The sequence below is a fragment of the Manacus vitellinus genome, unplaced genomic scaffold, assembly GCF_001715985.3.
Source record: "Manacus vitellinus isolate BGI_N305 unplaced genomic scaffold, ASM171598v3 scaffold_23_pilon, whole genome shotgun sequence".
Taxonomy (NCBI): Eukaryota; Metazoa; Chordata; class Aves; order Passeriformes; family Pipridae; genus Manacus; species Manacus vitellinus.
This window is the reverse complement of record NW_021939718.1, coordinates 10,448,899-10,474,768: the sequence shown is the minus strand read 5'-3', so window position 1 is coordinate 10,474,768 and position 25,870 is coordinate 10,448,899.

The window sequence follows — 25,870 nt, the reverse complement described above, 5'->3', positions numbered from 1 at the left end:
ATTTTAAAATATGAATTTAATAAAGTTACTAAAGAGGCATCTTCCATTGCCTTCCTGTGCTTGCTTTTCAGCTTTGCAGGAGAATTTAAGCTAAATGCTTATATTATAAAAGTTAAAAGGTTAAAAGCTATTTTACCTCATGTTGTTCTTCTTAAATTGTAATGCTCAAGCTTAAAATGCTGCTGATGACACAAACCTCTCCTGTAACTGAAACTCAAGACTGTGGCTCTAAAACAAATATTGTTCCTAATTTACATGTAGAAGGTTGGAAAATGAGGCGTGGGAGAGAGTTGAATTTAATCAGGTGATGGTGATATTAAACTAATTTCAAATTTATCTGCGGAATTTTGCCACCACTCTGTGACTAGTTTTAAATAAATCATATCAATTACTTCAGCTATTACTAGCTATTCAGCTAATTAGAGAACAATGTAGTACATCGCATGTAAAATAGTTCAACATGGTTGCAGAATGGATTTAAAATTATTTAGTTTGATCCTCATGTTAGGTCTATGGAACATTATAATTATACAGCTCTATTTAACCCTGAAGATAAGGGATTTACCATCCTCCCAACAGTTTAATTGAAGAGAGTGGAAATTTAAATTCAACATCACCCTTTGTTTGATCCTCTGTAGTGGAGGCTAAAAAGGCACAATGGACAATAGCAGTGTTTCGTTTCGGGAATTTTACTCAGAGCTCTCTGCAAAGAATGCTTACAACTTGAGAACTTACTGCTTTTCCTAAAACATGACCCTGAAAAGGTTGCATTCCAAAAATTGTGTTCAAAACCTAATGGCACCTACTTGATTGGTCGGTGGTGTCTATCCTGGTTAAACACAGCACGTGCAACTGCCCTGGTTGCATGACTCACTAAACCGTTTACATGTAAGATTTTGTAGTCTTTGTGACTATCAGGCACTTGGAAAAGTACTGTGGATCTCCAGACCAAATTTTGGCACTTTTTTATCCTGTTATATAGATCTTGTTGGTATCTACGTTCGATATCATACTCATGGAAGCCTATTCAACCTAAGGCAACTGAAGGCCCACACTAAGACCTGAAATCATCTTGTCTGTGAACTGCTTTATGCTGATGATTGCCCACACAGAAGTAGCTCTGTAGTGTTTAACATCCTGCTTTGCAGAGGCTACTGAGCTTTTTGGGCTTGAAGTCAGCTTAAAGAAGACAGAAGTTCTCTATCAACCTGCACCTCAGGTTGCACCTGCACCTCTTCAATCATCCCCATATCACCATTGGCCAATCAGAGCTCAAATCAGTCCAGCAGTTTAATTACCTAGGTAGCCTCATCTCCTCAGATGGTAAGATTGATGGAGAGATAGACAACAGGTTAGCAGAGGCATACAATGCCTTCGGAAACATAAAAGAGTTTGGGAAAATAAACACCTGAAGAAAAGTACAAAGATCAGTGTTTACAGAGCCATTGTGCTCTCTACTCTTCTATATGGGTCCGAATCATGGGTCGTTGTAGTGGTTTGGACTTTGTTTTCCCCCAGAGGCTAAGGAAAGTGGTAGACCCCAAGGGGTGGAAACCCCTGGAAGTTTTGGAGTTCTGCCCAATGGGCGCTCCTGCAAAAATGTCAACATTCCACAAGCTCACCGGAAGAGATGAGTTGTAGTTTGGTTGTTGAGGAGAGGTGGCCATGTTGTAGAGCCACGAGGAAGGGGCTCTGAGCCCCTTGGGCCCTCTGGGGCCTCCCAGCCCCTGGCTGGGGGGCTGCGGGGACCTGGAACAGCATAAAGCTGGGCTAGGTGCCTGTAGTTATGCCGGGAGATGTTTTCTCCATGGGCGCAGAGCAGCAGCCGGCACTGACCAGAGAAACGGTGGCAGAGAGCCAGAGATAAGAACCTGAACTGAAGGAGTAGCAGAAACAACATGCAGCACCACAGAGAGAAGACTCCTGGAAAGAGAGCCGAGGAGAAAGAGAGCCAGCAGCCTGAGAGACAGAGTTCTGGGGGTAAGACTGTACGAGACCCCCAAAACTCCTTTGAGACCCTCCGAGAAAGGAGGAGTAGATGGACTCCTATTTTAGAGGAGCCTTGGAGTATGCAGCACCAGAGAGAGAGAGGAGCTGAGAAGCTCAGAGCGTCCCGGAGCTGGACCGGGACGGCCAGAGGAATGCGGGGGGAGTTGACCTTGGTTCTCCCCCCCCTTGCACTGCTGCCACGGTGGCAGCCTGAGAGACAGGGCACAGAGGCCCTGCAAGGAGCTGAGTCTCCTGGAGATACCAGACCGTCACGAAGACCCCCCTGTGTCTTCGTGATATGACGTGGTGATACGACCTTGTCTGGGGTTACGAAGCCCACGGAAGACCCCTCGGTTGGAGGCGATGGGGACGAGAGAGAGGCTTGAATACCTCCCTCGTGGATACTGGCAGAAAGCCAGCCAAAGCTGCTGCATCAATGTGAAGAAGACAGACTGCTGCCTCAGAAGATGCTGCTGTTCAAAGACTGAAAGGGATCTGTCCTTCTTTCCCTCCTGGACTTTTATTTGGAGGGGAGATCTGATCATTGTAAATACATTACGTCATGGTAGAGATAGTTGTGTTCACGTGTATAATATGATATGGTATTTATTTGTACAGTCATTGTAATATATTCCCTTTCCCCCACTTGAGTCTGGTGTGTTTTGTCTGGAAAAACCCATCTCACATTAGGTTGAGATGTGGGAGGGGGAATGGAGCTAGGGAATTGGATTTTGGGGCTATCTCAAACCATGACAGTCATCTACCGCCACCACCTGTGACTCTTAGAACACTTCCATCAACGCTGTCTCCGTACAATCCTAAACATCCACTGGTCAGATTATGTGACCAATACATCTGTTCTTGAACAAGCAGCAGTCACAAGTATTGAGGCCATGTTGCTGAGAACACAGCTGCATTGGGCAGGGCACGTCTCCAGGATGAAGGACCACCGCCTCCCTAAGATCTTGCTTTATGGTGAACTTGCCATTGGCTGCTGCATGAGAGGAACCCCAAAGAGGAGATACAAGGACTCCCTGAAACAACATCTCAGCCTTGGCCATATTGATCAACATAACTGGTCTACTCTGGCCTCCAATGGAGAGGTCTGGAGACACACTATCCATAACGCTGCTGCTTCCTTTGAGAACGCACGCAGGATCACTCTCGAGGAGAAAAGACAACACAGAAAGAACAATATCCTGTCAATACCACCCAAGGAGTCCTTCTGCTGTGCCTTTTGCAACCAGACTTGTCTATCTCATATTGGCCTTTATAGCCACCAGCGCACTTGTAGCAAATGTTCCCAAAGAGCCCTTCCCAAATCTTCATTCACGAAGTCTAGCTATGATGCTAGACTTGTCAGTGTGAAGTGTGGGCAGCAGGGCAGGGAGGGATTCTGCCCTTCTGCCCCCCTCAAGTGAGACCCCACCTGAAGAGAGTTCAGAGGAGGCACCAAGATGATGAGAGGGATGGAGCAGCTCTGCTGTGAAGAAGAGCTGAGAGAGTTTGGATTGTTCAGCCTGGAGAAGAGACGCTTTGGGGTGAGCTAATTGTGGCCTTCCAGTACCGAAGGGACTACAAGGAAAGATGGAGAGAGACTATTTACAAGGGCCTGGAGTGACAGGACAAGGGGGAATGGCTTCCCACTGCCAGAGGGCAGAGACAGATGGGATATTGGGAAGAAATTCTTGTTTGTGAGGATGGTGAGGCCCTGGCACAGGTTTCCCAGAGAAGCTGTGTCTGCCTGATCCCTGGAAGTGTTCAAGACCAGGTTGGATGGGGCCTGGAGCAACTTGGTCTAATGTAAGGTGTCCCTGCCCATGGCAGGGGCTGGGACTGGATGATCTTTAGTGTCCCTTCCAACCCAAACCATTCCACGATTCTGTGATAATTTAAAGATGCTGTTGTAACATGCCATGTATGTTTCTCACTGTCCTTTGGTAATATTTATCCAACACTTTACAGACTGAGCCACCACCAGCAGAACATTCTGCTCCAGCAGAGAATGGCATCACTTACAGCTGTCCAGAATTATTAATGACCACCAATCTAATAATTATTTTTTAAGCCTGAAGGACACCTCATATTTTTTCCTTCAACACTTGTACAAGTTTCCTTAAAGAAAAGTCTTAGGACTAGAAGGTGGATAAAAGTTTTTAGGAAAGAACACTAAACTGTTGTGGGAAACAACTGGATGGTAGGCCTTGAATTTGAGCAGCTGCAGCTGTGAAGTTGTAAAGAATGTAAACAACTTTCCTGGACCTTTTTCAAGTCACCATGACTTTGCTATTTTGCAGCAAATCCTGATATATTTATACATGAAAAGACCAATAGTGGATTGACATACGTATGACCTGATGGCCTGATGTATGTTTTCCTGTAGTAGGTTGACATGCATATGGTGTGATGTATGTTTACATGAAAGTACCAATAAGACGTTGACATGTGTATTGTGTGAAGAGTATAAATATCTGTAACCTGTTGCAATAAATTTGCCTTGTGCCTTGCCTTGTACCTTATGCCGAGTGCCTTTCCCTGCTTAATTGCTGTCTGAGCGTGTTCCTTAATGCAGCATCTGGTGAACCCCGACGCGATTTACTGCAAAGAAGATTTACCACGAGGAGGATTTCTTGCATTAGACTACAGACCTCAGAGCAGTAATAAAGAAGATTTATTGCAGAGAACTGTGGACCTGAGAACAGTGGCAACATAGCATTTGTCAGTGGACCTGAGAGCTGACCGGCGGACCTTATAGCCAAAAAGGAAGTCCAGACTTCATTTACAGACACCTAGAAAGAAGGTGAGCCATTGGGGACTAAATAATGGAAGCACAGATATCCATGGAGGAGGAATCTGTTGGCATAGTGCTAACAGAGATACTAGAGAAGCGTGATGTGCAATATCAGAAATGTGCGCTCTGCACCTTACGTTTCACACTCTTCTCAGAGTGTGATGAAACTATCTCATTTTTGCAGCAGGCCAGAGGCATGGATGGGAGCAGAAGTCGTCATTCAAATGCATGCATTAGAAAGTACAAACTGTGTTAAAGGCCATCATTGAATCAAAGTTCATGTGGATCATTTAAGTTAATAAAGTGAAGTGAATCAGTAATGCAATGTTGTGGCAATTAACAAAAATTATATAGAACCTTAAAAGGAAGAAGATGGAGAATTAACTAATTACTTGGGCTGATGTTGCATTAATTTTGATTCCCATGCATTTTTGTGCTGGGCATAGACTAACATCTGGCAGAATAATAACATAGAGTAGCTCTTCTTAGTTCATATTCTATAATTTTCATTTTTCTCTGAAGCACTGAAAATTTCTTTCAGATCTATGGTTATAGATTGATGTTAAGGAGTTGGGAGATGTAGCCTTTGGTAGGACACTGCTGCTGCTGCTCTGAATGATAAACTCATATATTTTATGAGTCCTGCCAAGAAGTTCAGGGTCAAAATTGTGTCTTTCATCTAAATTGTCTATTAATGGAATCACTGGGAGATCCTGGTGAAAGGGAGAGATACGTGAAGAGATCTCCAAGCTTCTTCTGAAAGGAATGACTGTTACAGTTTACTGAAGTGGAGGGACCAGGTTAGTACCGCATTTCCAGGAAAAGAACGAAGGCTTCTCTCTGAACCTGGATTAACCTTTTCATTTTTACTCTCCCAAGAAAATTTATATTTTATATTTGAAATGTTTATTAGGTCCAAGGTGAATTTAAAGGGAAAATCAGTATATGAATAATTAGGAAAGTGATCATCCTACGACCATCCTTAAATACTTTCATGATAATAACTGAGTTATCTTTAGGGTATAATTAAATCAGTAATGTTACGAATCAAATGTAGGAAGCAAACAGCCCTGAGAGGATCCTTTCCAACTCAACAGAACCATTTTTATGACTGCAAGCCTGTAAAGTTTTTCTAGCTTTGCTGCTTTCCTGAAAATTACAACTTTAATAATTTTTACTTCAGTTTATTAGCACTGTTCTCCTCCAAGGTAGAATAAAGTAATGAAGAACGCAGGTGAACTGAAATAAATACTTAGATCTCTGACTTCAGTTTAACAGAAATACATGAACATATAGCATTTGGCAACCTGGGAAAAATAAAAACTCAACAAAAACTTGGTCTTCAACTTAACATGGGACATTTTTATCTATAGTTATTTTCCATCCTTTCCAAACATGTGCTATAAATTTTATTTTATTGGTACAGATGAGGACTATGTATAAAATAAACGTGATATTACTTGAACCAACCTGTGGCTGGGAGGAAATATTCTTAATAATATATTTTAATGAAAATTTCTTAATAGCTTTAGTCTTTTTCAAAGACCACTCAGATATTAAATGCATTTTCTTTATCCTATAGAAATAGTTAACTTTAATTTCATTAACCCCCCCCTCCCCCCAAAACTATCAAGCACTTTCCATGAGAAAGTCTTATGAAATATACACTAGTTAATGAAGTTACTCCAATTAAGCTTGAAGTTACTTCATATTTAAAGGGATGGGGTTTGGATCATGAGTGGATATTGCCTGGTATGACTTGGCAAAGTCACAGACATATTTCATAAGGACTTACAATTGCGTCTGACTGAATGCATCTCTGTCACATGATGCCAGGGGAGGTTCACGAGGCTCCATTCATCCTTTGATTGCCTCTAAGAGTGAAGTCATCATCAAAGGACTATTCAGGAAGTGTTTTTGTGCTCATAACAGAGTGTCTTCCTCTCCCTTCAGCAAAGCAGTCAATAGCATCTCCACGATAGAGAACATTTCATGTATCTGAGGTAGAACTCTCATGAAAAGTTCAGTAGGGCATGTCAGGGGAACTGGAAGGACACTGAAACTTCCTGTGAGCACTTTCTTCTCACTGCTGTCCACAGATAAACATCTGCAAAGCAGTTCCCTAAAATTAAAAGGAGGGGCTGCCTTGGATAAAGATCCCGGCTTTGGAAATAATGCCAAATATATGTGCTTAGAAGACTGGGCTAAGGTTCACTTTCATGACCTTTGAATGCATTTGGGACATTACCCAGCCTTTAAATTAAAACACTAAATGTATTTAGGAACTTGGTTACATTTCATTCAATAAGCTTTGGCATAAATGCTTTTATTTTCTTGAGAAGTACAATTCTTTTTCTATAAAATTGTCCTTAGAATAATTTTTTCTCAGTTTACTTTGGGAGAAATCTAGTCTAGTCTTCTTTTTTCAGTTCTGAAAGTATCTTTTCTTCTCAGACATGTATTCTCTTGATTACATCACTTGCTCACCACCAGCAGCAGATTCATGGAAAATAACTTCTGACCTGTGCTATCATTTTGGTTATTATTATGATACTAGAGTTTGCTAATGAAAAGGAGATAAAATGATGCAAATGACATGGGTGAAGTATTATGGTAATTTTTCCATGGCAGTGTGCATTGGACAAATTGCAAAAAAAAAACCCCAAACCCAAATGTTTTTTACAACTTTCACTATCATCAGGGTGCAGATGATTGACACTAATGATTGACTAGGTATGTTTTTATGGGATTCTGTGTGTTCAATAGCTACTGAAATCACATTACCTAGTTCATGTGCATTTTAGGATCTTAAAAGGTGCTTTTATAGACTTTCTTAAAGTTTCGTTTGATATGGTTTCTCTTTTGTACATCTTTTTTTAGTCAAGAAATTTACTTGTAGAACAGCAATTAATGTTTAGCCATGTTCTTTATACAGTGTATAGTTTTATGTAGAAGTAAGACCAAAATTCTTGATCAACTGGTCTCAAAAAACTCTAAGTTAAATAAGCTTTTATTTATGAAAAATACATTTGTTTTTCTAAAGTCACCGTGATTGGAACTGGGAGCTTTTGAGCACAGCATGAGAAAAAATTAGTCGGACAAAGTTCTCCATGGACTCTTACAAAAAAGTTATTCATAAAATTGTAAAGAACCTGAAATTCCAATCCATTTGAAAGGGAAATGTCATGTATATGTTGATGTGAAGGTGTCAGAGGATTACCATAATTCTGTAAATAGTTTTGTTTTTTGTTACACTCAAACATTTTCTCTTTAAGTGTTCAGGATTAAATGATGCTAAAATGAATGCTGCATGCCCACATTTGGCTGTTAGTTATTTAATAAGTTTATGGTTATTAGGGGAAAAAAGAGATAATAGTTAATTACTTTTTCCCCATCCTATTAGCAGTCTTCATGAAAATAAATTAGGTCTTTAAAGACCCTGTTATCAACAAGCTCTGTGGCTCTCTGATTACAAGTAGGCATATAAAGTTCTAATTAAAAAGTCAAATGGTAAAAGCTGTAACAGGTTAAAAATCTTAAAGCTTTTTCTTAGTTTAAACTTTTTATCAAGTTTCTTTAGGGTTGGACTTCTCCATTGTTCTCTCTTCAAGTACCCTAATTTCTTTAATTGATGTTTCTACATAGAGGTAGCAATGCTCACAACTGCCTGGTACTGTGCTATTTTAACTATTTTTATTTAACTGGGTTATTTTGCTGGCAGGTTTTACATGTTTATGTTGATCAGCTGTTGTAATGAAAATGTCTTTTCACCATGAGGACAGTGAAGAACTGGAACACGTTGTGCAGAGGTTGCAACACCTCCATGCCTGGAGGTTTCCAAGACCCAATTGGACAACACCTGAGCAACCTAGTCTGACCTCAGATTGGCTCCTGGCCAGTGGAAAAACTCTGTCAGTTGTAAATTCTGACAATATCTATGTATTGTAATTAATATTTAAAAGATACTGGAAGAATTGTTTCTTCTCTATTGAGACAAATGACTGTTACCCTCATTGGAAGTCCCTACCTGAATAGGATAAAAAAGTTAATAAAATCTATTTTAAAGGTAATTACTGCAACTAGTTTGTTTTCTTTCTATTAATACTATGGTAAGAAGCCTTTGGCTCCTTTCAAGATTTGCCAAAGCAGTACATCACTCTTTTCTGCAGAAGAATTATTACATTAAAAGTAAAATATGCAGCACACAGGGAGAGAAATTATGAAAAAGAAGGAAGAAATAATTTTATGGTAAATTAGTATTTAACGATACAACTACTACCTAAAAAATTGCTGTACTTCAATTTTGTAAAGGTATTAGCCATCATTATTTTAAAATCTTGCATTAGAAATTAGTACAGGGATATAGCACGCCATAAATTAAACAAAGTTTGGAGCCTAAGTAAAGGTTTGTTAACAAAGCAGAGGGTACTGCTGTGTGTTGGTACAGCTCAGTTTAGAATCAAAGAGGGTTTTAGATTAGATTAAGACACTATTTATATTTGTTAAATATTAATAAATTACTGAATAAGCAGTGATGAGCTTAATAAAGAGCAACACTGAACCTAACACAATTAACTCCAAATATAAACAAAACCATTCATAATAAATTCTCATTCAGAGAATATATCTTTGTGAAAGTATTTTAAAGACTAACACTTGAAATAATTTGTATAATAAACCTAAGTTTTTTAAAATATGCTTACTTATACACATATTGGGATGTTAGTAGAAATTTTATAAAATCATAAAACTTTGATTTTTACGGCTGAATGAAGTAAGAAGTAAAGTGTGATGTCAACTGTCAGCTGAGATACATTCACAATCTTATTTCACTAGCTTTTTAAGTGTGTCAATTTTAAATTAAATCTGAATGATGCTATTTCAGGGCTGAATTGAATCCTTTTCAGCAAAAATTAGTCCCAAGTGCATTTAGTGAGGGGTTTGATCCTGCCAGTTGGATTCAAGGTGTTTCTAGCCTACCGAGTTTAATTCCCTATGATGCAAGGGAAGAGTAATGTTCAAATTGTGGATCCTTGGTTTTCTAGATGAGATAACAGAATGTCCTTTGGCAGAGTTTTAGATACTTGGGGATCTTCAATAGACACAAAAACACTTTCTGTGCTTAAACCAAGTGAAACTCCATGGATTCCACCTATGGACTTCAGGGAAAGTGAGGTGACCTAAGTTTGTCGATTCTTTTTAAAATTTAATAATTCAAATTGTGTGGTGTGGATGAGAAAGCATGTAAAATATTAAGCAAGAGAACTAACATAATTGGTAAAAAGAAAGGAATCCTTGAAAGTCAACCTCCATTTGCTTGACTTCACATTTCTATTTAAAATATTTTTTGTCCTTTCGTCTTCATTATTCGACATATGTCAGAATTTGTACTTTCTGAATCTTGCACATACAGTTTTAAAAGCCATATTTATTCAGTGAGAGTCGTCTTAATCTTATATTGAGTACTGAAATTTTTTTTTTGTTGTTCATCTGGTATTAATTGAAAGAAGATATTAAATAGGGCTACAGGATAATAGTTGAAGAGGTGTAGTTCTATTAAATGTTTTAAAAACAGCTGGAGAAATAAATTTGTTTAGAACATACAAGTCATTAATCTTCCTCTTTCCTCTTGATTGCAGAGCAGAGATTACCAAAGTAGCAGGTAGAGGGAGATACTTCTACTAGTTAAATACCCAGTATTTTGCTGAAATCTTTATTGTGAGATCTGCAGCATAGTAGCATAAAATAACTCTTTACTTTGTATTTTGAGTAAGAGCCACATTTAATGTCCTTTTCACAAAGCCTAAACATTGTGAAGGCAATGAAATTCACTTATTCCTTAAGGGTATTTGCCTTGGTTCTGCTTTTTGTTTTTTATTTTGTTTGGGATTTTTTTGTTTGTTTTTTTATTGTTGTTTTTGTTTTTGTTTTTTTTTTGTTTGTTTTTTGTTGTTGTTGGTTTTGGTTGGTTTTGGTTTTAGTTTTGGTTTTGTTTCTTTTTGTTTTTTGTTGGTTTTTTTTGTTGTTGTTGTTGTTTTGGTTTTTTGTTGTTTTGTGGGGGGTTTTTGTGTGCGTGGTTTTTTGGGGGGATTTTTTGTTTTTTGTTTTTTTTTTTTGTAAGGTTTTTTTTTAAATCGGCCTCTGAAGTATAAAGGTTCTCTTTTTTTAAAAAAATAATTGTTTGTCATCATTATTGTCCTCTGATTGAAGTGAACGTGATCTAAATATTCATGACACTCATTTGATAAAGTGTACCTACAAAACATGTAGCTCTGAGCTGTGATTAATCTTTATTAATTGCTCAGAGGTAATTAGAATTCATTCAGACTTAATCACTCTGATATTCAATCCAGCTCTTCCTGTTTCATATCTCGAAAATCTTAAGAATCTCAAAATTAATTTATTGGGCATTCAACAGAAGTCTTTCTGAGAGCAAGAAATCTTCCTCAACATGTGGAGTTAGACTGCTTTGATTACAGTGATTGGCAGTTGAATAAAACTAGATTGCCCATAATGTTGATAATTTCATGTGCTAATAAAGCAACTTTTGCAGGCCCCCAGCTTCTGCATCTGGGTATTCTGATACCTGTTGAGGTTAAACTGACCTTAGTAAAAGTTAATTTATTTATCACAAACTGAAAATGAAAATTTGGTGCTAGAAAGAAAACTCCTGCGATTGTATGTGAAATTAAGTTGTAGGATGCCATAGTATGCTAACAGATGTGTTCTACAGTGGATGGTGCTTGTTAGGTTAGCAAAAAACCTATGTGCTTGTAGATTTTTTTCCTATATTTTTATTGTATAATGATTATAATCTTATACAACCTTGATATTTTTTGAGTTAATTATGAAACAGATTCAAGTGTGTATGCATGGCAAATATTGTGTTCCACTTCTTTTCTGGCATTTGAAAAACTTTTGGTCATGATGACAGGACCAGGGCTTTGGGAAAAAATGCTACTTATTAATCTATCACACAGAGCTAGTTTAATAAAACAAACTTAGCCAAACAAAAACCCCAAGGAAAGCAAACAAACAAATAGAAAACTTGTTTAAATAGAAGGGTGCACTTGAAGAAATAGAGAAGTGGTGAAGATATTTTTTAGAAAACCAGAAAAATACTGTGACTGGGGGTCAGGGAGAATGTTTGAGAAAATTCTCACATCTCAGCTGTGACTTATTGGTTGACTTTATCCTGTTTGTAATACATTATTTTTAATTTATGTCGGGCTATAACACCTGAGAAATCTCCAGGTTTCTTCCAGTCAGCTCTGAAAACTGGATTCAGAGCAGTTCTCTTTAACAGTCTCTTTGCAACACTCAGTCTAAAATCTGCTGCTTTGAAATAAAGAAAAAAAAAGGTACTAAAAAAAAAGTGCTACACAGTAAACTACAAATAAACAGTTGTCATCTGTGCAGTGAAGCTTTGACTCCTTTATTCCTCTGCTGAGTGTTGAAATCCAGTTTCTGATTGTCCTAATGAGTTCCTTGTCAGCTGAATGGTGTCCTGCTGCAAGACACTCACATTCACTCCTCTCAAAACTCTCCTATATAATCTACAGAAGCAGAGTTATTCCAAAGAGTCTTACCAGAACAGAAACAGATCAGACGGGAGGAATCACTTTGCTAATCCTGGTGACAGATATTTTGTGTGCAGTAGAGCAGCTTTCAAACAAGAATAAGCATCACCAGAAAAAAAATACCCTAGCATGTTATACAGCTCTTCATATACCCTCAAGACTGGACTCCAGGTTGCTTGCACTCAAAAAAATGAAATTTCCAAATTACCAAACCAGTCCCACCACCTCTCTTCTTGCAAATGACAGAACAGTTGGTAGCAGCTACAACTGCAAAATGCTAATAATTAACTAAGTAGCTTAAGCAACAACTGCAATTAAACTGTAAGTTTAAATTGCAAAATTAGAATGTGAACAGAGCGGGGCAATCAATTGAACTTTAGGGGAAAAACACCAATAAAAGTCTGCTAAGCAAACAACAAAAAACAAACAATCTTTAAAGGAAAAAGAGTACTTAAGAGTGGTTTTGTTTGGGGTTTTCAAGTTTGTTTTTAAGTGAGAGGCTGATTCCTATAAATTTTCTAGGTATGGTAACTGATCAGGCTGTACTGAAGTATCCACAGTCCTGAAGCAAGAGCTACTGTATTTTTTTGAACCACAGAATCATGGAATCACTAAAGCTCATGGAAAAGACCTCATGAAACACATTATCCTTCTCCAAATACTGAAAGAACAGACTAGTGCTGCTCTTTACAATCAAAACTGTGTTGCTTGATTATGAGTGAGGTATTTTAAAGGGTCACCATGAAGAAAACAAAACCTGAATATTACATATAAATTCGGAAACACAGCTCTTTTATTACCTATAGGAAGAACATCCGAGGCAGTACAAAAGACTCTATGTAACGAAAAAGCTTCTGCTGTTTGGAAGGGAACTAAATTAACTTAAACTATAAGAACAGCTGAACTTAAACAGAAAAAGGTCCATCTAGTACCATTAGCTAATCTGGTAAAAGTAAAATTACAGCACTTTGCTGACTACCATGCTTGAATGTTAGTTTTTTGCTACTTACATCCTAGCACTTGCATTGCTTTTGTCTCTTAAATTAACTCCAAAATTGCAATGAGTCTTCAAGGGGCATTTTTACTCTTCCCCAAAACTGAATTTTTTCCTATAGAAATAAGACATCATTTTGGTTAACAGACTCTGTCCTTATAAAACTGTGACTGAGTGACTGAGAGAGAGTAAGAAATCATTTCTAGTTGTTATTAATTGGTTCACCTCTGTTTTGTTTTCATTACTTGCCTTTCCCTGTATTTGCAAATAATAGATAAGAAGCCTAATATGTATGTGCATATATTAAATGTTATCCTCTTGAGACATTCAGTCTTCTTTCTAGGAGAAAAAAGAATGTGTATTTGAATCACTTCACTTTAGTGTTTTAGATAAAGCTGTTCATGGGAAAAAAACTCCAAATCCATAACTAATTAAATATGTCCATATTTAACTTATATTTTTTTAAATTAAAGGACTATAATTGAATCTACAGGTTTATGCTTTCAGAAAATTTATGCTGAATTATACTTACAAAATTTAAGGTGAAAATAGCTGGGCAGTGGGGGTGGAAGGAGCGGAGGATTCTGCCCCCCTGCCCCCTCAGGTGAGACCCCACCTGCAGAGCTGCCTCCAACCCTTGGGGCCCAGCACAGCAAGGACATGGAGCTGCTGGAGCAACCTAGTCTAGTGGCAGGGGGTGGAACTGGATGATCTTTAATGTCCCTTCCAACCCAGGCAATACTGTGATTCAATGACTGATTCTCTGAGCTGTATTTGACCAGAGAAGAATTGTTTATTGCCTTATTGTCTGGCATCAGTCCATGATCACAACTTTTAGGCACCTGCATCACCCTCTGCCTGTACTCCGCTGCACTTCATTAATTACGGAAACACCCTGTGCTACACCACACAGATGTAGAAAGTTAAAGAAATGCTAAAACAATTTAAAGATAGAATAATATTGAATAAATGCTTTTATTAATTAAAGCAAATCTTAGGTAGGTGCGATCTGTCCAGCCTAACACACCTGGAGGTATAGGTCATTCCCAACCTGTGGCCTAGTACAAGCAATGCACAGACCATCTTTACTGGACCATGAGGCTTTGAATGGTCACATAATTTATTTTTTTGTGTCTTAAATTATTATTCATAGAAAGCTACATTTCAGCAAATATTTAGGAAGTCAGTCACAAAACAACAAATGCTTCTCAAACAGTGGGTGTTAACAATATGTTCAGCTAGTTTAGAAATATTTTTTAAGAGGTATATCATGCTGTGATGGTTTGAACCACCACAAAAATCCAAACTTCCCACAATATTACCTCAACACCAAAGAGAAACTTTCAGGCAGGCACACCTCTGTAGGGGGAAAGGGAAGGGAAGATATATACACTTATTCTACACAAATATTGTATAAGCTAATATTGTACAGTATTACACACTTCTATCATCCTTCTAAGCCCCTCCCATAATTCAGTCCAGGAGAAGCCCTCAGGCTGATAGGTAAGCAGTCTATCTCTCATGGGAGTGTACAGGTAAAAGGGTTTCCTCTGATTCACTCCCCCACCAAACTCCAGCTGCTTACTGAAGTCTCTTTTTCCTTACGAAGTCCAAGAAAATAGTTTGAGTCCGAGCTGTGTGAGACTCTCTCTCTCTCTCTCTCTCTCTCTCTCTCTCTCGGTTCCGTAGTTGCTGTAGTTTTCCATATTGGTAGCCGTGTCTAAATCCAATGTAGGCACCGCTGAACCTGCCTCGGTCCGTCTCCAATTTCGCCTGGGGTTTTTCTTTCCTGGCACCGAGCCTCCTCCGCCCGTCTCCTGGCTCTGCTCCAATGTTGAGCCTTCCCTCCACTCTTACAGTAAGAGGGAAAAAATCCTCCACTCTGCAGTCTGGCTGGAAAGGGGGGGGTGGAGGTGGGGAAGAGGGCTTCTTGCAAGGAGCTTGCCTCTCTCTCCTGCTTACCTTCAGCTGCTGAGTCCTTTCCCTCACAACAGACACTCATTCTTACATCTTGCCTTCAGACCTAGCTTGGCCAGAGCTGTGGGGGTGCGGGGGCCCCTCCGAGTGGTGTGGGGCAGCTTCTGTCCACCCCTCGGCTATTCTCTCTCACACACTCACTCAGACGCAGCAGCAGACACAGCAGCAGACAGACTCTGCCAACTCATTCCCGGCCGTTGTGTATATCTGATTTTCACAGGAGCGAACAAAACGAGCAGTGATTGCTCCTTCAGGGGAGACTGCCCTGGCACCCAGTCACCTCTAGGCCCCCCGGCTCCCGGGGGGGGCAATCTCAAACCAAGACACATGCTTAGCTGAACAAAATCTGCATCTGGATTTATGAGATTATGAAACTAAAAATGGAGATTTAAAATAATAATAGAAGTTCTATATTCATATAGTACCTTAGTCTTCAGATTGCAAAGGCGTTAGGATATTTGCTAGTTTTATGCCTATAGTTTCTGTGCAGAAATGATGATAAGAAATGGGAATTTTGTGTAGATTTCTCAGAGAAATTTATCTTACTGATAATACAGAATCTGGTTAGGTGTCATGGTTAATGTGTGTTCCTATGTTATTTAGAAATAACCAAATAAATTGGAATGTTTCATTTTTTTCCTGGGTCTGCCTTCAACACTTTTGCACCAGCTTTTGTGAATTACTTTCATTGGTTGCTTATGAATAGTAAATTTTTGGAGTGACAGCACTGAGATTATAATACTTCATCTTTACTTTTGTAATCTGTTTTTTTTTTTCTTTTTCCCACTTCACATGAAAGGGTAAGAGCAATCTACTCATTACCAGAAACACCTGACAGTGTGATTGAGCAGAAGTTGTGTAGACAATATGAACAAAATCAGTGCCATCCTTCTTTAAAAGACAGAGAGAAGAGCATCCTTCATTTGTAGAAAACTGAAATGTATGATACATGTCTATCCCCCAGCTTGGTTTACAAAAGAGGTTTTATTTTTCTTATAAGAAATGCTGAAGTATGTAACATATCTCTATCAGCAAAGCTGGCAGCATTACAGAGAGAAATGGAGCAGAATCTGCTCATGTATCTGGGCTGATAGAACGGTTTAGCAGACAGAGTACCTAATTCAATAGCTGGGGGAAGTGGTTTAAGCAGTGTTAAACCTCTTTCCCTGCTACACTGCCTGAAAAGATATTGTTGCTTCTGTGTGATCTCATGCTTTGAAGAGAGGGATCAGAAGGTGAACTAGGGAATACTGTATCTGACACTGATCGTTGTCTACCGTCTGGTAATATTAGAGTGAAATGGAGAGAAAGAACACCAGAAACTTCTACAGTAGAGCTGCTTTTAAGACCTGAAAGACTGAGACAGCCACCCTTCTTTTTTTTGCTAGTCATAATGTTTTATCTGTGTCATCCTAAGATACTTTTCTTCAAGCAGTACAAGAAAGCTTAGTTATGGTAGCAAATGAAAAGCAGCAATAAAATGCAGTTGTTTGCAGAAACCAATTCAAACTACCTTAAAGAGAGGAGTACAGTTCCTTAACACTGCAGTATTAAGTTTCAGAGCTTTAATTCAACTATGTAGACTATTTAAACAGACAAAAACAGAATTGTGGTATCTGTCACAAGCTAGAAAATTTTCTTTAGAAATACTGCCTAATGCTGTCTATACTTATACAGGTTATGCTATTTGTTTAAACAAAGACGGTAATGATAGAAAGTCTACAGTGTCTTTATAATATCTGGCTCCATTAAAAGCTAATTGTTTTCTTCTAGTTCAAATTTAAGTAGGTTCTGTTTACAAACAAAAACTAAAGCTAAAACAAAAAAAAAATAAATCTTTTGTTTCATTTGATGAATTGCTTCTGACATTAAATGTTGCACCATCCAAGAATGGAATATTTAAAATAAGCTGGTTAAAGTACTGGACTTGGACAGGGATTTTTTTTCTGTCATGTGTTCCATTTTCCATATAACTGTCTGAAAATTAAACATTACTTTTGCTTAAATATGTCATGGCCAAGTTCAACGAGTGGAGTACCCTCAATGTATAATTGTGGCATTGAGGTAGTTTGTTCTTTATACTCATTCATTGGATTGTTTAGTGCTTCTTAATGGGGTGAAGGAATATGCTTGATTTAGTAACATGTCAGGAGCAGTTTGTAATGTAGCCATGCCTTTATTCACTTCAATGTTGTGATTGCTTCTTGACAGTTTAAAAATAATAATCTTTAAAGACAGAAAATAAATGTATTACACAACACGCATCTAATCAGATAGAAAATGCTAATTATAAGATTTAACTTCTCTTACTTGAAACCTTTCAATAGATTTTAGAACATATTCTGTTTGTGTGCTTTTTGAAAGTACTGCTTCCTTTGTGTTGTTAAGCAGCAGTGTTATTATGAGCTTTCTCTCCTGCTTTTTAAGTGTATTAATATTGATACCTTATATACCTTCTACCAGTTTTTCAAATACATTTCTACTGCAGTTGTCATACTTACAGCATATTTATATGGCCATTCTGATGTTTTCTGGGGATAAACAATACTATTCAGGAAATGATAGCTTCTTCACACTGAAAAATGAACTGCTTGAATTAATTCTAATTTCAAGACTAATCAGAAAATACTAGTATTTTCCACAAGTTAGTTCTGTTTTTTAAAAAGTAAGTTGTCTAGATCTCTTTATTTTCTAAGAGACTAGAAGATATGAACATAATCCACTGCAAAGTACTGTGCAATGTTAATTGGTTGCATGAGGCAATCAAAATATTTACTACCTCAATAAAATCACATTTTCATAATTTTTCATTTTAATTACTCTCTCTGTAAATAGTATGTCTTTCTATCATTTAATTATTTCAAGTTAATGGAAATGTACAAAAGGAGAACATTTTCCATTCTTTTCAAACATTGTATACCATGTTCCTTGGGCAAAGGTTTGTCTCACTTTCCCACTTCAGTGTATACAGTGCAAAGAGGGCTGTGGGACTTCTCTTTTATGAATTAATGAAAGTTTAGGGGAATTCCCAACAAGAACAATGTGAAACAATCTGTGATTACTTTGCTTCTGAATTGAAAAGCAGTTTCCCTGTGGTATAAGTGTAACTGTGTTCTTATAATTACTACCTGGAAAAAAATTATTTTGACTTGACCAAAAATATCTTGTTTCACTTCCAAAGTTTGTAGAATCTTGGAGTTTTTTAAAAATCTGTTGCTGCCCTTGAAGGTATGTTTGTGTTGTCCTCTTCTCATACCATTTTAATATTTGTTAGTGCGGTGTTAAAGGCTCATTACATATACAAGCTGGTAATTAATTGTGACCTTCAAAGACAAAATTAATGTAGCAACGTGTATTGTCTATAAAGATGGAGACAAAAAATGTTTCGGCCACCCCTAGGGGATTTGGGGATTCTTTTAGTTTTTTTCTTAGTAAACTGAGTTCAAGAAAGAACTGTTGGTGGGGGAGGAAGGGAGGAGGGGTTGTAGGACTTAAGGGTGGTTGTGAGAATTGGCAACAAGAGTCAAAAAAAAAAAAAGAGAGTTGTAGAATCCTGACCCAAAGAAGCAGCCCCAAGGGTTTTAAATAGAATAGCCTTATGATCCTTTCTATAAGCTGAAATAGCTAGAAGATATATAAATCTGAGATTTCTATGAATTTTAATAGCCTTTTGAAAACACAACTGCAGGGTGTTTGTGGGCAAACAAGTAATCTCACATTCAAGATTACTTTCAAATAATATAAATACCTGCTGAGGAAAATGTGTGTTGTCCCTGACAAGGACTAATATTTGTTTCCATTTTTGATGGGGGACTCTTAAAACTGTCTCAAAATTCAGATGTTGATTTAGTTGTGAGTCATTATTTGTGTGAAATATTAACACTGCACTGAAGAGTTCTCTAAGCTCTTGTTTTTTTAGGAAGCCTTGCCTCAGCAGAAAACAAATTGGAACCTCAGTGCTCTGAATTCTCCAGTCAATGTGATAAATGTTTGAAATTTATTGACTTGAATGCTAAGGATTGAATTTAGGGAAAATACTAGCAGGACTCCAAAACAAATGCAGATACAGGTAGCTGAAATGCTATTTTTATACACAGACATGTACAAATTGCTCACATGAACTTTCCCCCCATAATATTCTGATAACCTGAGCAAAGGTCAAGGATTTAGTAGTCCCTAACAGTATCAATATATTTTTACTATAGTATTTTTCCCTTTTCTAAGTAGAGGATGCTTAAGTGGAAATGCTGAGGAAAGAACATGAGGAAGGAAAGCAAGAGCAAACGGTCCAGTCTGTGCCATGGATGGCAACTGATTAAATTATATTTTCAAAGTGCGAATGTGATTTTGTTAAATAGGACTTATTCAAATATATGCAAGAAAATAATTTTAAATTTGCTGATGCTTTTTTAAAAAGTCAATGTGCAAAAATGTGCAAATATCTTCACGTGTCTCGAAGCAAATTATACTGCGTCTGGATTGTAGGATAGTTGAGTTAATACTGCTTTTCCCATTGGTTTTGGATTGCTGGATTGCATTTAAAAAAACCTGTGACTCCTGTTGGCCCAGTTGTCCATCTGTCTCATAAGATTAAACAAAGTAGAAAAGAATTTCAAGGACAGTAATATTTTTTCTCTAAAATTCCTGAAGAGGTACAAATTCAAAACCCTCAACCCATCCAAAGGATGTCTAAATTATGTATGACTTGATGACAAAAAACCTCGAATAATTAACTCCTTAGAGACTTTGCATCTATGAGCAGCAATGTATTTGTTTATTCAAGGTTGGGAGCAAGCCAACTCTAGCTGGACAAACTTGCTCAGCTTGAAAGTGCAAAACCAAGCCATTTTATACACTTTAGATACATAGTTACCTCATCTAAAATACATATTAAAAAGTAGGCTAGTCTCTGGGTGGAGTCTTTCTGGAATCTTTTTGGACATCCGCAGTCTTCTACTGTGGGGTCTTTTCCTCGAGCCTTCATCCCTCTGGTGGTCGCCATGGACATCTTCCTTGATTTGACCTCTTCAAGTTAGGTGACCTGAATTCTTCAAGCTTGCAAAATCATTCTATATCTTATTAAAATATCTAGCTTAACTAATTTATTACCTTGTGTTTACTACTCCTATTCTTTCTATAGTAAGGCCTTTGGTCCAGTGAGCAGAACAGAACATGATATTAACCAATGCTCCTAAAATGTTCTACTACCAAAACAGGTAGAGCAAACAGGACAAGGTATACCAACTGAACCATTGTTAACTCTTTATTGTGCCTTTTTGCCATCAGACTTGAATTGGCTCTTCTCTTTTAATAAGAAATGGGAACTATAAACTCAAATTCTTTTTGAACATAAAGTATTGTGTCTAACAATAAAATTATTTTTAGATAAATCTCTATTTTAGTTACACTCGTGCAATAAGTCAGTTATTAGGATATTGCACTACTTTTATATTTCCATTTTCTATTAGGTGATTTGTGTCAGGGTTCCCAACTGATGGAAACTTATCCAAAAATCTTCTTTTTTTATCTTTTACGACATTGGAAAAAATCAGAGCTAAATAATTTTTAGCTGTGTGGGTTCTGCACTGACTCTAGGGGAGGAAAGCTGTTTTGCAAAGCTCAGTGTACAGAACTAAATGTGAACCTAGAACATTTCCAAGAAGAAAGGAAATTTTGCTCCTACTTCTGGAAAATGCCACTTCCCACAAGTGATTCCTTTTGTAGTTATTGACACTCTGTGCTCAGAAACAACCAGTGCTAAGAGGTTTTATGAATGTATTGCATCAGAAGATACAGTCTATTGATTCCCTGTGCATTACCAATGCCTCAAGGTATCCCATGTATTTTGAAAAAATACATTTTTGTCTGTAATAAAATGTGAAATAGTACAATGTATATGTCAACAACATCATTTACACCAGCTGTAAATAAATCAGTATCTGCAAAGGACATTGCTAAATAAACATTGAGATCTGTGCTTTGCATCTGAAATTACTACTAAGAGATGATCAGTTAGAAAACTAGGTATTTTACACCCTAAATGATCTGCCTCATTAGTGGTTCTAATGTGAATTATGACCTTTAAACTTTGGCACTGCCCAGCTCTGGGGGCGATGGGTGTTCCTGAGCTCTGGAATCAGTTCTGTCTCTTGGTCTAAAATACAGGGATGTGTGCATTTCCTGGTTAAACAAGTGCCTTCAACAGGCTGTGAGGATGTTCTGATGGAATTTTTGCTCTGCGTTTCCTGTGGTGTCACAGAGAGCAGTTCTCCCAAAATCCTATATTTATTTATTGTTATTATTGCCTGTCATGGTTTGAGATAGTCCCAAAATCTAAATTCCCTAGTCTAATAGACAGCATTTGCTGAAACTAAAAGTATTTCAAAATTTGTTTGGCAACTTCTGTTTCTGCCCTATGTGCCCAAGAGTTTGGATGACCTTTTCCAAAAATCTCACAGCCAAAAGTCTTGCAGGTTCAAACAACTAATTGGTGTTATGGTTTGATGTCCCTGGCTCTAGCTGGAACATACATACATGCTCTACCAACACACTACTTGAGAGCACGGTGTAATCTGACTACTCGTGAATATGAATGCCAATTGCTACCCATATTGTGAATCAAATTTTACCATCTGGTGCAACCACACTACTCTACTGAACTGACTAGGGGAGAGGCTGTGTATGTCAGACAAAAGAAGGAGCACTAATAATATTCATTATTCACTAATATTCATTAACACTCAGTGCTTCTTCTTTTGCATGTTGTTTGCAAATGGGTTGTAAAATTCACCACTAAGAGTTATTCACAAATATTCATTAATTTCTATGTGTAATTTTCTTTCATGTCTGGTGCACAAAGAACTTGCTATAAATATTAATAATTCAGAATGTGTTGACTGGTTGTGTAAGTCATATGGTGTTACTTCTGCTTTCAACTGGTTAATTTATGTAAATAGCAAGTAGAAGAATGGCAAAGTCTGAATGTTAAAACTGAGTGTGGAGCTTGGGATTAGCATGTGGGAAGTGGCTTTTTTGCGAGTGTATTTCAAGGAATGTCAATAGGCTACTTCCCAAGCTTCCTATGGGACTTTGAAAGCTAATTTGAATACTTATGGGAGGGAATACATAATATCTGAGTTTGAAAGCAAACTTCTGATTTTTTCCAATATGTACCTGTGAAAAAAAAGACTGGGGCTAAAACTGAAGAAAACTGTAAAGTTATAACAAATTTATAATAGCATAGAAATTATAGGGATAAATGGGATTGTATTCCCTGGATGGAATATGGTCAGCATGCTCAGCTGCTCACAGTCTGAGGGGGACTGAGGTGGAGTGGAGACAACACATCTTGGCTCTATTGAAAGCTTTGCAGAGAAGGGAATTTGATGGTATTTTTTAGCTGATAAACCAAATACCATTTTTCAGCAAAGGGAGGTAAAAGAAGTCAGAAACTATGGTGATATCATGGCCGGGTTTTTTTTTCTCCTCATGTTAATATTAATTGTAGAATATTTTTATTATTATTGCTTACTCTTGTTATTGTAATTATCTTTTTTTTTTTTTTTTTTTTTTTTTTTTTTTTTTTAGAATACCTTCCTGGTTTGATCTGATAGATATTTGTAATCTTTATTTTTTTCCTCAGAGGGGCTGGGAAGGGCCCCTTTTAATGAGGGGAGTCACATCCATGTTTTCTAGAAGATTTATGCAGAAGCACTATGCTGGTTTAAAGGTAAACCAGCAGGGGAAATGAACTCAACTCAAAAGAGAGATTATAAATCAGAATAACAAATATTTAATAAAATAATACAATAAGTACGATTATACAGACAAAAAATTGGTTTTAACCCACAAAACCCAAATATATAACCCAGCACCCTGGGGCATGAACAGAGTGGTGTTCTTTGGGCCCCCTGAGTCCAAAGCAAAAGGAGAGGGGAAAACCTGTTGGTGAGAGTGCTGTTGCAGTCTGGTCAAGAGTGATGACTGCAGTCCAGTCAAGAGTGATGGTTGCAGTCTGATTGAGAGTGGTGGTCTGCAGTATTCCTCTGGATCCCAGGAGTGGTTAAAAAAGTCCCAAGACTCCAAGATTTTATATTCTCCAGTTCAGGCAGGAATGTTCAGTACTTCCCTCGGGGCGGGGAGCTCCACAAAGGGTGTGAGGACAAGAGCAACTCCTATCTCGCAGGCCTCTTAACACCTAGTTTATAGCCTGAGGAGTCAGGCTGGCAGGTGGTGTAAATGGTTCATTGATAACAGTTTCTGGGAAATGGCATGGAAGGCTATAGAATACACAGTTTTGGGTTACACCCATCCAGTGATGAACTGACCCCAGATGTTCTAGCTAGGACAAGCACAAAGATTGAGAGGGTAGGCATATATTGCTGATTGCTGTAATGGAAAAACATATTTATATTACTTATATTTTTTTATTTTTTGTATTCCTTATATTATTTCACAGTGGAATTAGAAGTTCTGGCTTGTAAAACAGTATTTAAAAGGAAAAATGTAGCAAGAGAAGAAAAGCAAAACAAAACTGAGGTGCCACATTATGTGATCACCAAACTAATTATCTGAGCATATTTATAAAGCTAATGTCACAGAATGCATGAGGCAATATTTGGACAAGAGGTTTTGTATTGTGTTTGCACTTCTTGTATGTTTTCCCAACGCTTAATGGTGCTACCTGTCCTGTATGGTCTGCTAACATATTTTCAGATAAATTTAAATATTTTATCTAAGCAAAGGTAGTATTATAGAGCTAGAAAAATGTAGATATCTCTCAGTCACTCAAAACAACTTTTTCAGTGTCACCTGATGCTCTGAAAGTTTTTTGTTTCCTGCTCCAGTAAAAATGATTGAAACTTTCAGAAAAGGATGTGAGGGTTGAAATAATTATTTTTGCAAAGTTTTTAGGTCAAGAGAAGATTTTTCAGTGGATGTATTGATACTATATTGTGCTCCATAATGATAAAAGAATGTTATTTATCTGAAAAAGAAAAAAAAAAAGGATGCAAGTAGAATATATAAGACATTTTGGAATGTGGAGAGTGGAAATATCCGGGTGTCTTGAAGAAAATCAATTGCAGAAAAAATATGAGGAATCACCAATGGCTGTGAAATGCCATTCATAACCAGATATTTGTTCAGAAACTAATATTTCAGCCAATATTTTTGATAGTCATCTATAACAGATAAACAGGAAAATTTAATATTTGTTTTATATTTGTTAATTTTTGCCTGTGTTTTCATATTTTGTCACTGAGACTCTGAGAAATTCCCACCTGACCTAAGAAGTAGCAAAGCTCTGTGATTCTACCTTCATCCCTGTAAAGAAAGAAGAAAGGAAAGAGTTGAAAAGAAAGACTTGAAAAAAAAAAGAAAAATAGAAAAGAAAAAGTGAATTTTGTACAAGATTAAAATATTTAAGGTTTCTTACAGGGTGTTCACATGATATTTCAGTTCAGTTCACACAGTTCTCTGCTTTTCATGTCAAATAAAGAAATTTCAAGTAGAAAACACACTGCAAATCTCCTTTTCCTTGTTGTTCTGGGTCCTTCTTTAAGAAACCCCAATATTACAATAGAACTGTTTGCATCTATTTTATGACCATTTTTGAATATTTTTTTAGTGAAACACTTTTTTCTTCAATAGACTCCGCTTTAAAATACAGCAATTCTCTATCTAAAAGTCTGTAAGGAATGCAATACCACAATGCTAGCAATTATATTAGAAAAGAGGTGTAAAATCTTCAATGAGAGATGAATACTCCTTTAATTCCATTATGATAATGCCTGTGAGGAATGAAATAGAACTTTGAAAATTTCTGGTTTCTGTACCTTTTATCAGCCTTGTTTTGTTGAGACGAGAAACATCTACAGGAAACCAGCTCTTGCAAAGTTCTAAATTTAAGAATAATTTTGTAAAAATCTAGAGAACCCCCACCTTTGGTAAATATTTTCTAATTAGAATGTTGCAGTTTAATTTTAAAATTATTTCATATCAACTTTTTTTTCATAAAGAATGAGCAAAAGTAATGAATGAAACATGACTTTGGAATTGTTAAGGTTCAACCTGTGTCCTGAAGCAATCCAATTTTTCTATCTTAATGTTTTATAAATCTTAATCAAGTATCCTGATGAAATTATAGGAAAACATAAGGAAATATAAGCAAGAACTCGCAAAGACAAGGAAAGGATTTCTCAGTCTCTACTTTTCAAGGTGATTCAGATGTTTATTTTAGGGGTTTTTTTGGTGTGTGCGTGTGTTTCTTTGTTGTTGTTGTTTTGTTTTGTTTTGTTTTTTAGTGTTTTATGCTGATATGGCTTGTCTACTAATTGCACTTTGCTGTCAATATGACTATACTTTTAATTCTGTGGGATTTTTTTAATACATTTCCATGCATGAATACATATCGATGATCACATTACTGGATTGGTTGAACTTTTCTAAATAGCACAAAATTATAGTACAATACTTGAACTGAACTATCATAAGATTAATTATAGAGTAGGCAGAAGAATTACTTCTTTGTATTTCTGA